The 13,220-nt window shown below is 41.5% G+C and overlaps 1 long non-coding RNA gene across 1 annotated transcript; it reads right to left on the reverse strand.

Moving 5' to 3' along the window:
• Window positions 1-3,941: 3,941 nt before the first annotated feature.
• LOC116821445 (uncharacterized) lies at window positions 3,942-5,591 on the reverse strand. Its single transcript, XR_004372911.2, has 3 exons — window positions 5,479-5,591; window positions 5,276-5,345; window positions 3,942-4,080 (listed from the first exon to the last, which is right to left on the reverse strand). It is a non-coding gene; the product is annotated as an uncharacterized LOC116821445 (long non-coding RNA).
• Window positions 5,592-13,220: the final 7,629 nt, after the last annotated feature.

Raw genomic sequence — 13,220 nt, forward strand, 5'->3', positions numbered from 1 at the left:
GCCAAACTTAATAGCAGCATCTATTTCCTGAGCAAATTCAAGAAACATTGTCCCTGAGAACTCACCTCACACTGCTTCATGCAACTCCAAATATGCTGAGTTGCTCTGCCGAAGGACTTCAGAAAAACTATTACAACCCATACTTGATGGGAACCCCATCCTGAAAGAAATCTTTCTCCACTCCCCATTTTGGCCTTCAGACTACCCCTAACCTCACCAAGCTCATAATCAGTTCATATTTTTAATGATCACTTAGTGTGAAATTTATTCAGTTTAGGCTGCTTCATCTTAAAACAAAAAACAAACAAACAAAAGGAACAAAACGCCTATGAAGCTAATCAGGGCTCTGTGTATAGTATTTTGTTATTGTTTGTTGTCTAATTCAACAGTTCGCTAAATGCTTTACAGATAAGTATGAAGCCAAGGTATCTGAAGGAGGGTCACACACAAGAGATGTAAAACTAGGTTAGTTAATAACTTAAAGGAAAAAATAGTCAGAATATTGGATAAAAGCTTATAAATCAAAATAGAATGGTATGCCAAAGGCCACTGTTGAACTCAGAGCAGGGGAGCTAGGGCTTGAATGAAGGCAACCTGTACTGATATGCTATGACCAGTGGCGGTAGAAGCTTCCTACAGTGGGAGGGCCACTGATACCTGAAGTGTGGTCTCACCCCCTAGTGCTGCCCCTTCCCCTGAGTCTCTACCCTCAGACCACCACTCTCCCCCTGTGACATTATCTGATTAGAGTATGACAATGCAAATCATTGTTGCTACCACTGTTGTATAAGATTTGTTGCAATTATATAAAGTGTGACACATGACCAGAAAGGCTTAAGCATCTTCCAGGATAAATGACCCAAATTCAACCTTTAAAAACATATTGGTAGATAATGTTTGTGTTTTTGTGTGTTTTTACATATATACTGGTAGAGATTAACAATGTAATCACAGTCCCTGTCTATGCTGTATTCTGTTAATTCAGAGATCAAAAGGACACCTTCACATCTAAATGAACTGTAAACATAGGATATAGCTGTGTTCATCTTTCTTTGAAATGCACAGCAAATCACCTGAGAATGATGGAAGATGAGCAATTGCTTTAGGTTAATCTGTGTAGATAATTTCCTGTGATGCCTAGGAAATAGGTACACTTTAAAGTCCCCATGAGTGTCTATTGTTCACCTAAGGACTGCAAGCTGTTAAAAGAAGGCCTGAAACTATATAAAGATGCTTTGGGTCCCAATCCTTTTGATCTCAGATCTGCTTGATGCTTCATGCAGGGGAAGCCCACGACTGAGATCTCCAGTCCTAACCTGGAATGATCCTGAATATAGACTTTGGATTATAACCTATGAATCAATTCTGAAAGAACTGTTTGCAACTACAAAGCTCACCATCTTTACTATGAATCTGAATCTCAAGAATTGTACTCATGTCTGTGTATATACTGATCTTTTAACCAATACTCTCGCTCTTTAAAAAAAAACAAAACATTTTAGTTTAGTTAATAAGAATTGGCTGCAAGTGTGTATTTGAGTAAGATCTGGAATATTCATTAACCTGGGAGATAATGTGTCTGATCCTTTGGGATTGGTAGAATTTTTTTATATGATGAATAAGATTTTCAGTAATCCTCATCATATTTGACTTGGGTATCTGGGTGGAGGCCTAAGGCTGGGTTGCTTTAAGGGAAATGTGTTGTTGGCTTCTGGGTAACCAGTGAGGTATCATAGAAGCTGTTTTGTGCTGGTTTGGTAAATCTAAGTATTGGAATATCCACCAGCTTTAAGGATTGCCTGACCCATTCTTTGCAATTCATCCTAATTGAGTGACCCAGCGTGGCTCCCCTGGGATCCCGGTCAGACCCCCCGCAGCCCCATCCTCTCACCATCCCTTCCCCTGAGGCCCCACTCCTGCACCATCTGTTTCCCGCCCACCAATACTCCCTCCCTTCCCCCATTGCTCATCCTTACAGATTGTAAAAAGTAGGGCAGGGCCATGAACCCTGGCCCCCCTGTTCCAGCACCCCTGGCTATGACTAGGCCTTAATTACTATGTGTAACTTGCTGGTAGGCCATTCTGTCCCTGGCACTAGATCTGAGTTTTCACAAGAGCCCCAGTTGCTGCCCAGGAGTTAAAACATTGCAGTTTATGGGTGGAGTTTTGAACTATGCAGACAGATGCCCACCTATTGTTAAAGTACCATGTATGGAGCAGGGTAAGTGTCATGACAAGCTGACAGTGTATTCACTATGACCAAAATGTTGATAATTCTGGGAGCTGTGAAGGCTCCTGGTAAAGGAACATTCTCTGGATGTGTTGTAGATATTAGACTTGGGTTGTGGACCTTTGTTGGGTTGGCAACAGTTTGGGCTAATTTTTGTTGAGATGCTTAACAAGCAACTACTTTACTTCTATTTATAGGTAGTAGATAGTCTGACTTCATGATTTTATTTCTTTCACCTTAAGCTGTTTCACTTCTCCTCTTATTTAGGTCAAGCCAATAAATTTGGCAATTGGCCTAAGTGAACAGTACTGATATAGCTGCATATCTCTGACAGAGCCTTGAAAACCCTTCACAAATGCCATAAATATCACAATAGCAAAGTAGGTAAGTTACTTGACAAGGTTTGCTGTAGGAAATGGGAAAAGATTTTGTTAATGGTAGGGCATCTTCTTTACCCTCTTTCAGCCCTTGCTTTTCTTCTCCCCTTTCTTTCCTCTCTGTCCTCTTCTTTGGCTTAGCTCTTACTACTTGCATTTTTTTTTCTTTTGGACAACTTATTTTTCCATTCTGTTCCAGTCTCACTTTATTTAAACTCCCTTCTCTCTCCTTCTTCCCTCACCTACCTCCTCCTCACAATGCCAACCAGGGCTTTATGCTCCTGCCTCTGCACACTTCCAAATCCCACTACTGAGGCTTGTATGCAGCACCTGTGTAATCAGCCCTCCTGCCTCTTCCCTACAGTTGAGTCAGCACTTCAAGGCAGGAAATAGAATGACAATCCCAGCATCTGCAATCTGTCAGTCAAATAAATGGGGACTGGGGGGAAGTGTGAAGATAACACCTCAGGGCTATTAAGATGCACAGCAGAGCTTAGTGCATTTTAACAATCCCCATTGATGTGCCATGTGTATAATTAGTCTTTTCACTAATAGCTCTTGAGTGAAGCTGATATTCTAGGCTGGTTTCTGCTCTCACAGTAAATATTTTACAGCAATCTAAGTGAATGGGGTGGCTTTAGTTTGAATTCTTATTGCAACAATATTGCTGCTGTTGTGTTTGCTCTGCCAGGTGATGTCAGTCTTGAATGTCTATTTTTCTAGTTAAGCCCCTTTTTATGCTGGGAATTGATTCATAACCCTACTACTCTTTCCTTCAAATCCCTCTTCAACACCTAGTTTTGCGGAGATGCCTACGAGAATTAAGCAGGCAATGTGTGGGTTGAATCGCAGTCAGGGAAAGCTGATTTTATTTATGAGGAAAAAACTTTAATGAATGATTTGGGACCATTAAATAAGTCCCAGAGCCATCTTATTTAACTGTGATTTTATTCCTAAGAGTCTTGTCTTCCCCTTCACCCTAGCGTTTATTTTATTCACTAGTTTCATATTGAACTATTAACCCTTTGAGACACCAGGTAACTTCGTGTAGGTTTGTGTAGTATCTTCCACACTGGGACTCTGACCCTGATTTGGGATCCTTGGGTCCTACTACAATGGGAATAAATTACCAGGGAACATTGTGGTGTTTCTGGGCACGATCACCCATCTGGTATATCACTGCTGGAAGGCAGTGCTTTCATTTTGTCAAAACAAATACAACTCTAATGTGATGGAAGGGCAGAAAGAAGCAGGAGCTGGATTCCCTGACATTTGTTCTGAATATGCTTTCATTATTGCACAAGGAAAAAAAGACATTATCCTACTGCATGAAGGGTTTTTCACACTGCTGTAACCAGCTTTAATTCTAGCAGCTTGGCAAGAATGGGAGTGTGTATGTCTTTCATGTCTCCTTTGCAACTGGTCTCTGGAGACTTGACTAGAGATTGTGCCCTGGAGCCTCAGCATGCAGCCCTGAAATATGAAAAAGTGTCAAAGATTTGTGGTAACTGAACACTTTCTCCAGCAGTTAAAACAATACCATTGATCTTGGCTGAAAGCTGAACCAGTCCTTGTAAACAACAAAGAACAGATGGTGGACTTGAAAACAATCTCTATGTTCTGAACGGCAATAAAACTAAAAATGTCCATCTCACTTACACAGGCAGAGTAAGCAAAGACAACAGAGAGAAAGAAGGAGAATAATATAGTGCCACCACAGGTTTGGGTCTTGAAATAATTGTAAAACAGTGTCCACACCCACACAAATACCTAGGTCGCTGGTTCTCAGTCAGGATTCTGGGGCCCCCTGAGAGGCCACGAGCAGGTGTCATGGGGTCCTCCAAACAGGGCTGAAGTTTGGGGCCCTGAGCACTGCCACCCGGGACAGAAGATGAAGCTGAAGCCTGACCAATGTAGCGTTGTGGTGGCCCCGAGGCAATTGTCCTGCTCTAATGCCAGCCCTGGCTTTTATATGCAGAAAAGCAGTTTTCATAGCATGTTGAGGAGGTGGGGCTCAGAAAGAAAAAGGCTGAGAATGCCTGACCTAGGTGGTATATAGTGCTGTTCATCAGTAGGTCTCAAAGCTCTTTAAAAAAGAAAATAAATATTAACCCCACTTGGTTTGCCTCAGCTCTGCTTAAAAAACATTCAGAATAAAGACTGGATCTGTGCAATGAAAAAAAGTGAAGGGACTATCAGCTCCTGCAAAGAAATTATGGTCGGATTTTCTCTCCCACTCTGCTACCTTTGTGCCAGTCCTGTGGTGACAAGGGAGTGGAAGTTGCCAGTATCTTGTTCCCATGCTAGAAGTCTCTAGCAGGTAGAGAGTCAGAATAATCAGCTCTGATATGTGTGCTCCCCACCTCTCAGCTCTTAGCATAGAGGGTGGATTGCAGCAGGGAAAAGGTGTGGCTGGAGGTCACTGTGCTCTGGTATCCCCAGCTGGCAAATGGCCTCTAGGGAGCCATTACTAAGCCTAGAGCTAAGCCAGAGGATCAGGGAATCATAACAAACTTCCTAATACCCCTGCCATAGCCCCCCACTTTGCTATGCCCAGCAGCAAGTGCATGCAGCAGAGAAACAGGGGCCTAACATTCTACCCTTTAAAAAAAAAAAAAAAAAAAGAGGAAGAGTAAAGAGTGGCAGATATCCTATTTCAGCCACATACCTTAATGTGGGCCGGGGTTGGCAGGCTCCTTGGGGAGCTGCCTTAACATCAGTTCCCATATGCCAGACTCCTGAGAGAACAACAAAAAGCAAGAACTTTACAGTTAATTACATATACCCATCCACCAAACCAACCCTGAACCTCACATTTATCAGTAGGTGCTGCTCCAGATACCACTGCTCCTCCCCTTCCCACTGACCAACCTGGAGATGTCTTACCAAGGACTGCCAAATGGCAGGGAACCGGCTATGCAGGAGGAGTTCTCCCAAAGGGACATCTTCCCATAAGTTCTCAGCCCAGACAATGCTTTTCTCTGAACTCTAAAATGGGGAGGGAGTTGAGAGAGTCAGAGAAAGAAAGAAATCCATAGTTCAGTTACTAAATAGGGCCAGATGCTGTAGTTCATTCTCTGGCAATTTCCAGTGAGTATGGGTTGCAGGATCAGGCTGTAGTCTCCACCATTCTTGTACAACCCTCCTGCGCAGCCATGTTAAACTGCTCATCCGTTTTCTTCGGTCAGAGTCCAAGTTTCCCACCATGGTGCAGGACCAAAAAATTATTGCAAGGGCTGATTTATGTTTGTTCTTACAGAAAAATCCCACTCTAGGGAGTTACTGCTCACATGGTTCCAGCTTAAACAAGGGGAGGTTTGAAACCAGCTGCCAAAATCTCCTGATCATTCCCATCCCAGGTGCCAAAACTTTCCAGTCTCTGTCTTTTCCTCCTCCAATTCCATTTCCTGTACTGAGCTCCTTCACTGCTCCACGCTGTGTGAACTCATAGCAGTATTAAATAGATTTGCATCCCAGGGTGCAATTCTACTTTGAGTTATGGGGTTTTTTTGTTTTTTTTTAAAGGCACATTGTCCCCAGTGGTGGAAAATCTGGAATCTGCAGTGGCACAAAGTTTTTGTAATTTTAGCTCCCCATGGATTTACAGCTGATCAGGGCAGCCCCAAACATATACATTGGGAATTGATGGAGAGGGTGTAGCCAGGACATTAGGTGGATGCACTGATTCAAAACATCCCCTGGGCAGTCTCACTGCTAGGCTTTTGGTGTGATTCTCCCGGTGATGCTAGTCCAAACATTTATCATTAACAATCTCTTGAGCCAAGGCACAAAATCAATCCCTATCTTAAATGCTCTATTTACTTAAATCTAGCACTGCTCTTTAAATTGAAGGCACAAATGAAAATAACTTTATTGCTAGCATAGGCAGAGTGGAGTAACTAGGAGCTCAGCGTAGGAACCAGAAGTGGAGCTTGGGAGAGGGACTCCAAGGAGAGTATTAAAGAGAAGAGAGAACCTGGAAGAGTGGACAGTAGTATTGCTTGCATGGAAACATTGGTGCAGGCAGGCTGTTTCTACAGGAGGCCGCTGTCCTCCATACACCAATTGTTCAGGCCCAGGTTAGAGTTTGGCCGTCCAGACCCTGCCTATGATTTTATCATATTCTTGTTTCTCATTTCAGGCGGGTGCTGTTTTTATTCTTTCTATACCCTTGACTGAATTGCAAGAAAGCCTAACAGGCTCAGTTATAGGGGCTATTGGTTTTTTTAGCACAATATAAAAAAGGTTTTAATATTTCTGATCTATAAGCGCTTCTAGGCCACAGCCTCAGCTGGCATAACTCACTGTAGCACAATGGAAGTGAAAGGCACAATGCTGATTTACACTGACTGAGGACCGGGCCCTCAGAAGTTACCACAAAGGTGGAAAAGAGAGGAATTATTGTTTTAGTTGTAAAGTACAAATCAAAACTAAATCTGGGGGATACATCATAAACTGTGAGAGCAGAATTCCCTCCATTAGATGTTTAAAAGGCCAACAGAAGATTAAAAGGGTGAAAATAAAATATTCCCATTTACAGCTTCAGGCAATGAATGAATTGATGAGCATTTGAGAACAGTGATGTTCCTGAGATTTCTCACAAGGTGAGAGAATTACTTATATGGGTGTGTTTGCAGAATAAGCAACTGGAACCTCAATCCTGCAAATTAATGGTGGCTCTCCATTGATTTCAGTTGACTATTTCCTTTAATCTTCTGGCTGATTACATCCCACTTTATTCACTGTTTTGCATATCATACAGTTTCTAACCCAGACTTGCTATCATTTTATTTAATAACAGCGTGGAGCCCAACAACACTGACCGTAATAGAGATGTCAGTAATGTGACACCAGTGACACCTGCATTCCACAGGACACCAAGATCATCCCCATCCTTTAGTAAAGACACCACATCCTTTCTGAAGGCTCCAAACTCCACTTGACATAAAAGCAGCTCAATGCTGTCACAGATGTTCCCCTGTTCAGCTAATGGATGCCATACAATACAAATCTGCCCTTAGTACACAGACCCTTTCTGGATAGTGCATCTGAGATGTGTTGATATCCAACCACTAACACCTCCTACTCAAAAGATCTTTCAGCATATACTTTACAGGTGTCTAAACACAGGATACCACACTATACCACACAAAACAATCAAACAAGTTTTAAGGTGATATACTATATCTCCATAGGTGCAGCTGCTTAATAAGATGAATACTAGACTGAACTGTTTTTTGGATAGTGTGTTTGGAATGGGCCATTTCAGATTCAGATGAGCATTTACTAATTTCATTTTTCCCCCTTCATCTGCCTGTGCAAGCTGTATACTTGTATTACTGCAGTCATTAAACAGTTAAGATCTGATTCTCTCTCATTTACACTGGTTTAATTCCACTGATATCAGTGGAGTTACTTCTGATTTGAACTGGCATCTAGATTAGGCCCAACAGGCTTTCTGGCTCTCTCCCCCTTGCTCCCAACCATCTGTAGTTTCCCAGTGATTAGAAATATTTTAGTTGCCTAAAGACTGCGAGCTTAATGTTTCCTGTCTTCTGGGTGACAAAAGAAGCCATTAAGAACAAGGCTCTTGTACAGCTGCTGTCCATTTGTTAGCTAATTTAGCTCCTCCCTTGTCCTCCCAAACTCATGTGGACTGCATTTCTAACTACAAAATCTACTAAGGGAAGTCTGACATCAGCACATGTGAAGGGTGAATCAGCCTAGCCCGTAGCATAGTTTGGTAATCAGTTTATGACTGTTCACCACAGCTCAGCCCTGTCTAAACTGGCAAAGGAAACAATGTGAGCACCCTGTAAGCAAGAAACTTGTTTCAATATGTTTCAGAGTAGCAGCCGTGTTAGTCTGTATCCGCAAAAAGAACAGGAGTACTTGTGGCACCTTAGAGACTAACACAATTATTTGAGCATAAGCTTTCATGGGCTACAGCCCACTTCATCCGATGCATGCAGCGGAAAATACAGTAGGAAGATACATATATACACACACACACACACACAAAGGACATGAAACAATGGGTGTTACCATACACAAGCTAACGAGAGTGATTAGTTAAGGTGAGCTATTACCAGCAGGAGAGGGAAAAAACTTTTTGTAGTGGTAATCATAATGGTCCATTTTCAGCAGTTGACAAGAAGGTGTGAGGATCAGTGGGAGGTGGGGAAATAAACATGGAGAAATACTTTTACTTTGTGTAATGACCCATCCACTCCTAGTCTTTATTCAAGCCCAATTTAATGGTGTCCATTTTGCAAATTAATTCCAATTTAACAGTCTCTCATTGGAGTCTGTTTTTGAAGGTTTTTTTGTTGTTGTAATATTGCGACTTTTAGGTCTGTAATTGAGTGACCAGGGAGATTGAAGTGTTTTCCAACTGGTTTTTGAATGTTATAATTCTTGACATCTGATTTGTGTCTATTTATTCTTTTACGTAGAGAATGTCCGGTTTGGCCAATGTACATGGCAGAGGGGCATTGCTGGCACATGATGTCATATATCACATTGGTAGATGTGCAGGTGAGCGAGCATGTTTCAGCGTGTATCATTGATAATGCAATTTAAATTGCAAGTGTAGACGTGGCCTGAGAGACCTGTTACTCAGCTCCACCTAGTGGAACTATCTGTTAATGTGAGTCCTGTGATTTTATCTAGGTAGATGTTGAGTTGGGATGCTGAGATCTGTTTTGTTTAAGTGTATCTTCTCTCTCTCTTTATAATCATACTTTAAATCAGGGGTAGGCAACCTATGGCACAGGTGCTGAAGGCGGCACTTGAGGTGATTTTTAGTGGCACTCACACTGCCCAGGTCCTGGCCACAAGTCTGGGGGCTCCTCATTTTAATTTAATTTTAAATGACGCTTCTTAAACATTTTAAAATCCTTATTTACTTTACATACAACAATAGTTTAGTTATATATTATAGACTTATAGAAAGAGACCTACTAAAATGTTAAAATGTATTACTGGCACGCAAAACCTTAAATTAGAGTGAATAAGTGAAGACTCGGCATAGCACTTCTGAAAGGTTGCCAATCCCTGCTTTAAATGAGTAAGAATCACCAAATTATGCACAAAGGTGGTCCTTTCCTTCCTGGTGTTGTTGAGTCTTCAGAATGGGAGCTCTGAGTGGGGCCCCAGGGCCATGCCTTCCTATCTGTTTGGAGAGCACCCCGGTAACCTGAGACCTCTCACTGCTCCTGCAATAAAGTAAATAATAATGATCACAGTAATAAATAGATATGTGCTCACACTTTATATGAGAACAGCTAAAGCAGCTATAAGCCTGAGAAGCATTTTGGAGCTGGAATCTGTTTGGGGAGTATTTGGATTGGGATTCAGTTTGGGCCCATGAGCATCATAGGATAGGGCCAAGCCATGAAAATTGGACCGGTAACTAAACTTTGCCATAATTTGGATCTTGATTCTGGCTGATTTAAAGGGACACTGGAAAGTCAATTTAAGTCCAGATTTTAGGTTTCACAAAACCTAAGTTCAATGGAAATGTTTCCAGGAAATGTCTCAGGATTTTTTATTATTATTCAAATAATAATACTTTGTTCTTTGCATTTAAATGTTTCCCTTTGTAATGCAAACAAGGCAGCATTCTGCTACTGCAGGAGAACCTGAAAGTGTAATGAACTCATAACAAAAGTGAATGTAAAGAAAGCATCAGGGTTAATGGTGAAAAGCAAATGTGGTTGTTTCCCAGACAGCTGGTCATCTTCAATACTCAAAAGTGTTAAAATACCAGTGAGGACATGTATTTATAATGTATGTAAAATACTTCTTTATAAACAATATCCTTTTATGGGAAGTTCTGGAAGTACTATTTGTTGCTGGAGGAGGATGGTGTGTAATAGTGATTCATATGCTGTTTTTGTTAAGTAAAGGCATGTTCTGAGTGGCTTCTGAGTCCTCAGTAGCAAAAAATCCATAGGTAGGCAATGCTTAGATCTTATATGCTGTAGCACTTTTCATCTTCAAAGTGTTTTACAAACATTAACTCATTTGTGTTGTGTTTTAGTTATGTAACTGTTATTCGTTGATTTGTACCACTCTATTATTAACATAGCGCCTAGAGGCCAAGTGAGATCAGGGCCCTATTGTGTTGAGCATACACTAAGGCCTGGTCTGCACTTAAGGTTAGGTTGATATAGCTATGGTGCTCGAGGGTTGGGAAAAATCCATACTCCTGAGTGCTGTCGCTATGCTGACCAAACCCCTGGTGTCAGTGCAGCTAGGTCAATGGACGAATGCTTCCATCAGCGTAGCTACCATCACTTGAGGAAGTGGTGTTACTGCAGTGATGGAAAAACCTCTTCCATCACTGAAGGAAGTGTCTACACTAATGTGCTACAACCCCAGAGCCATGTCGTTGTACCATTCCTTAATGTCTATTAGCCAGGATTGGTAAGGAATGGTGTCCCGAGCCTCTGTTTGTCAGAGGGTGAAGATGGATGTCAGGAGAGTGATCACTTGATCATTACCTGTTAGGTTCATTCCCTCTGGGGCACCTGGCATTGGCCACTGTCCGTAGACAGGATACTGGGCTGGATGGACCTTTGGTCTGACCCAGTATGGCCATTCCTACGTTCTTATAGACATGGCCATTGAGAGAGAAAGTCCCTGCCCTGAAGCGCTTACAGTTTTCATGATGCGAAAAGGATGGGAGGGAATTGGGCATGGGGAGGTGAAATGACTTACCCAATGTCTAAAAGCAAGTTAGTAGCAGAGCCAGGAATAGAACCCATGTTTCCTGAGTTCCAGCCCATCACCCACGCCTTTGGGCAGCACTGCCTCCCATAAATGTCTAAGGATTTGCCTGCAGAAATAGGTAGCCATTTGAGGCTGGTTCAGAGCAGAACACTACATTATAGACGCACAGCTCCTGTACTGTCTCACACAGACCTTGCTTTGATTTGTCTTTGCATAGTCTCTCAATCCAAAGTAAAGTTAGTTTGGACTGAACATACTGGCTTTCTCTTTAAATATATAAGAGATGTAGATTGTCTACAGTCTGAATTCAGTTGGACCGCTCATGTACCTAATGAATGTTACAGTCATATGTAAACATGTGCAGGTTTTGAGACCAAGTGAGGTTTGGCATCCGTCTGTCTGTGCTAGGGTTTTCTATAGCACACAGCGCTGGTGCTGACGTACAATGGTAAAAAACATGGACCTATTTGTTAAATCATGAAGGCTGAGAGTAAAAGCATTTCTTCCAGTTTAATAAATGAATGTCTGCACAGTGCTTTGAAGATGCAAAACACCATATAAATGCTAATGTTATTATTAATAACTGTACTCAGCATGAAGAATTTGCCCATGGCTGTGAAGAACAGCACCAGTCACTCCCACTGCAGTGGCAGGAATTTGTAATTTAAAGGGCTACCATGTTATGCAATGAGACACATTTCAGATGTGAATTTTACTCCCCTCTCTTAATTTTTTCCTATTTGGTTTAAATTCTCTTCTTCCAGAATCCACTTTACTAGGATTTAAGAAACAAAATGGATGGCATACTGGTTACAAATGATATCTCAAGAGGTGATGCATGCTTGACTACAACAGTACCTGACCACATACAGGTGATTAAACTGAATGCTATGTTGGGCTTGAGGAGGCATTTCCTCCCAGGGTATATTGAGAGGGACTTTAGGAGGGAATGCATTTCTGTTATGTATTCTGGGGGAAATCATACATTAGGATCAGGTAGGCACAGCCTACACAATCACTTCCTGCAACTGCGTGGGAGAAACATTGCTGATGGACATTTAAAAAAACATTTTATTCTAGGTTTGGAAATGATGCCAATGGGTAAACAGATCATTGATCCATGCAGTAGATTTTGTCTTTGAAATTTATCAGTGTTCTATGGCACCTCACCTATAGGGCTGATTTCTTCTGGAGGGCTTAAAAGGGTGACTGCCTCTATGGTAAACCTCTGTCCTTGACCTAGAGACAGTGAATTCCATTCCTTCCCAGGGCAGCTAATCTCTTGGGAAGTGTTCTGTTTGTCTTTGTCCTTTTCCAGCTGGGAAACGCAGCACCGGGCTGTTTGTCTTGAGTCTGCTAATTCTGTAAGAACAGGTGAAGCAAATATTTTGCTTTGTTACTGTATGTATTTAAATAATCTATTGCCTTTCAGCATCTTGCATGTACTTTTTAATTAGCACAATCCCTCCATTATTTTTTTTAATTTAAAATTTTTAATTTAATTTTTTTTAATTTAAAATAAAAAAAAATCACTTATATGAAGGTCTTGATTGCCTAGCAAGTGTAATAAATTCGTAAGCGTTGGGTGATTGTTCTTTCAAGTGAATGTGGCACTTACGTGTTGTTCTATTTAGTTTCAGTTTTCTGAGTTATATAACTGTTCTCTTTGGCTCATAATCACGGTTTCAGATTAACTATGGCCATGCTGCCTTTTGTTGGGGAGTTGACATATGACTAAACCATGTGACCACATCTTGTTCCCTATTCCTGAGTATTTGTTGATTGAGAAGTTTGCTACAGAGATGGCATTTAGTCCATGGTAAAAAAGGAGAGAAATCAAGGTCCTGATTCTAGTCTCTGAAATGGCTTTGAGACTG

This window comes from Chelonoidis abingdonii, chromosome 5 (genome assembly GCF_003597395.2).
Source record: "Chelonoidis abingdonii isolate Lonesome George chromosome 5, CheloAbing_2.0, whole genome shotgun sequence".
Classification (NCBI taxonomy): Eukaryota; Metazoa; Chordata; order Testudines; family Testudinidae; genus Chelonoidis; species Chelonoidis abingdonii.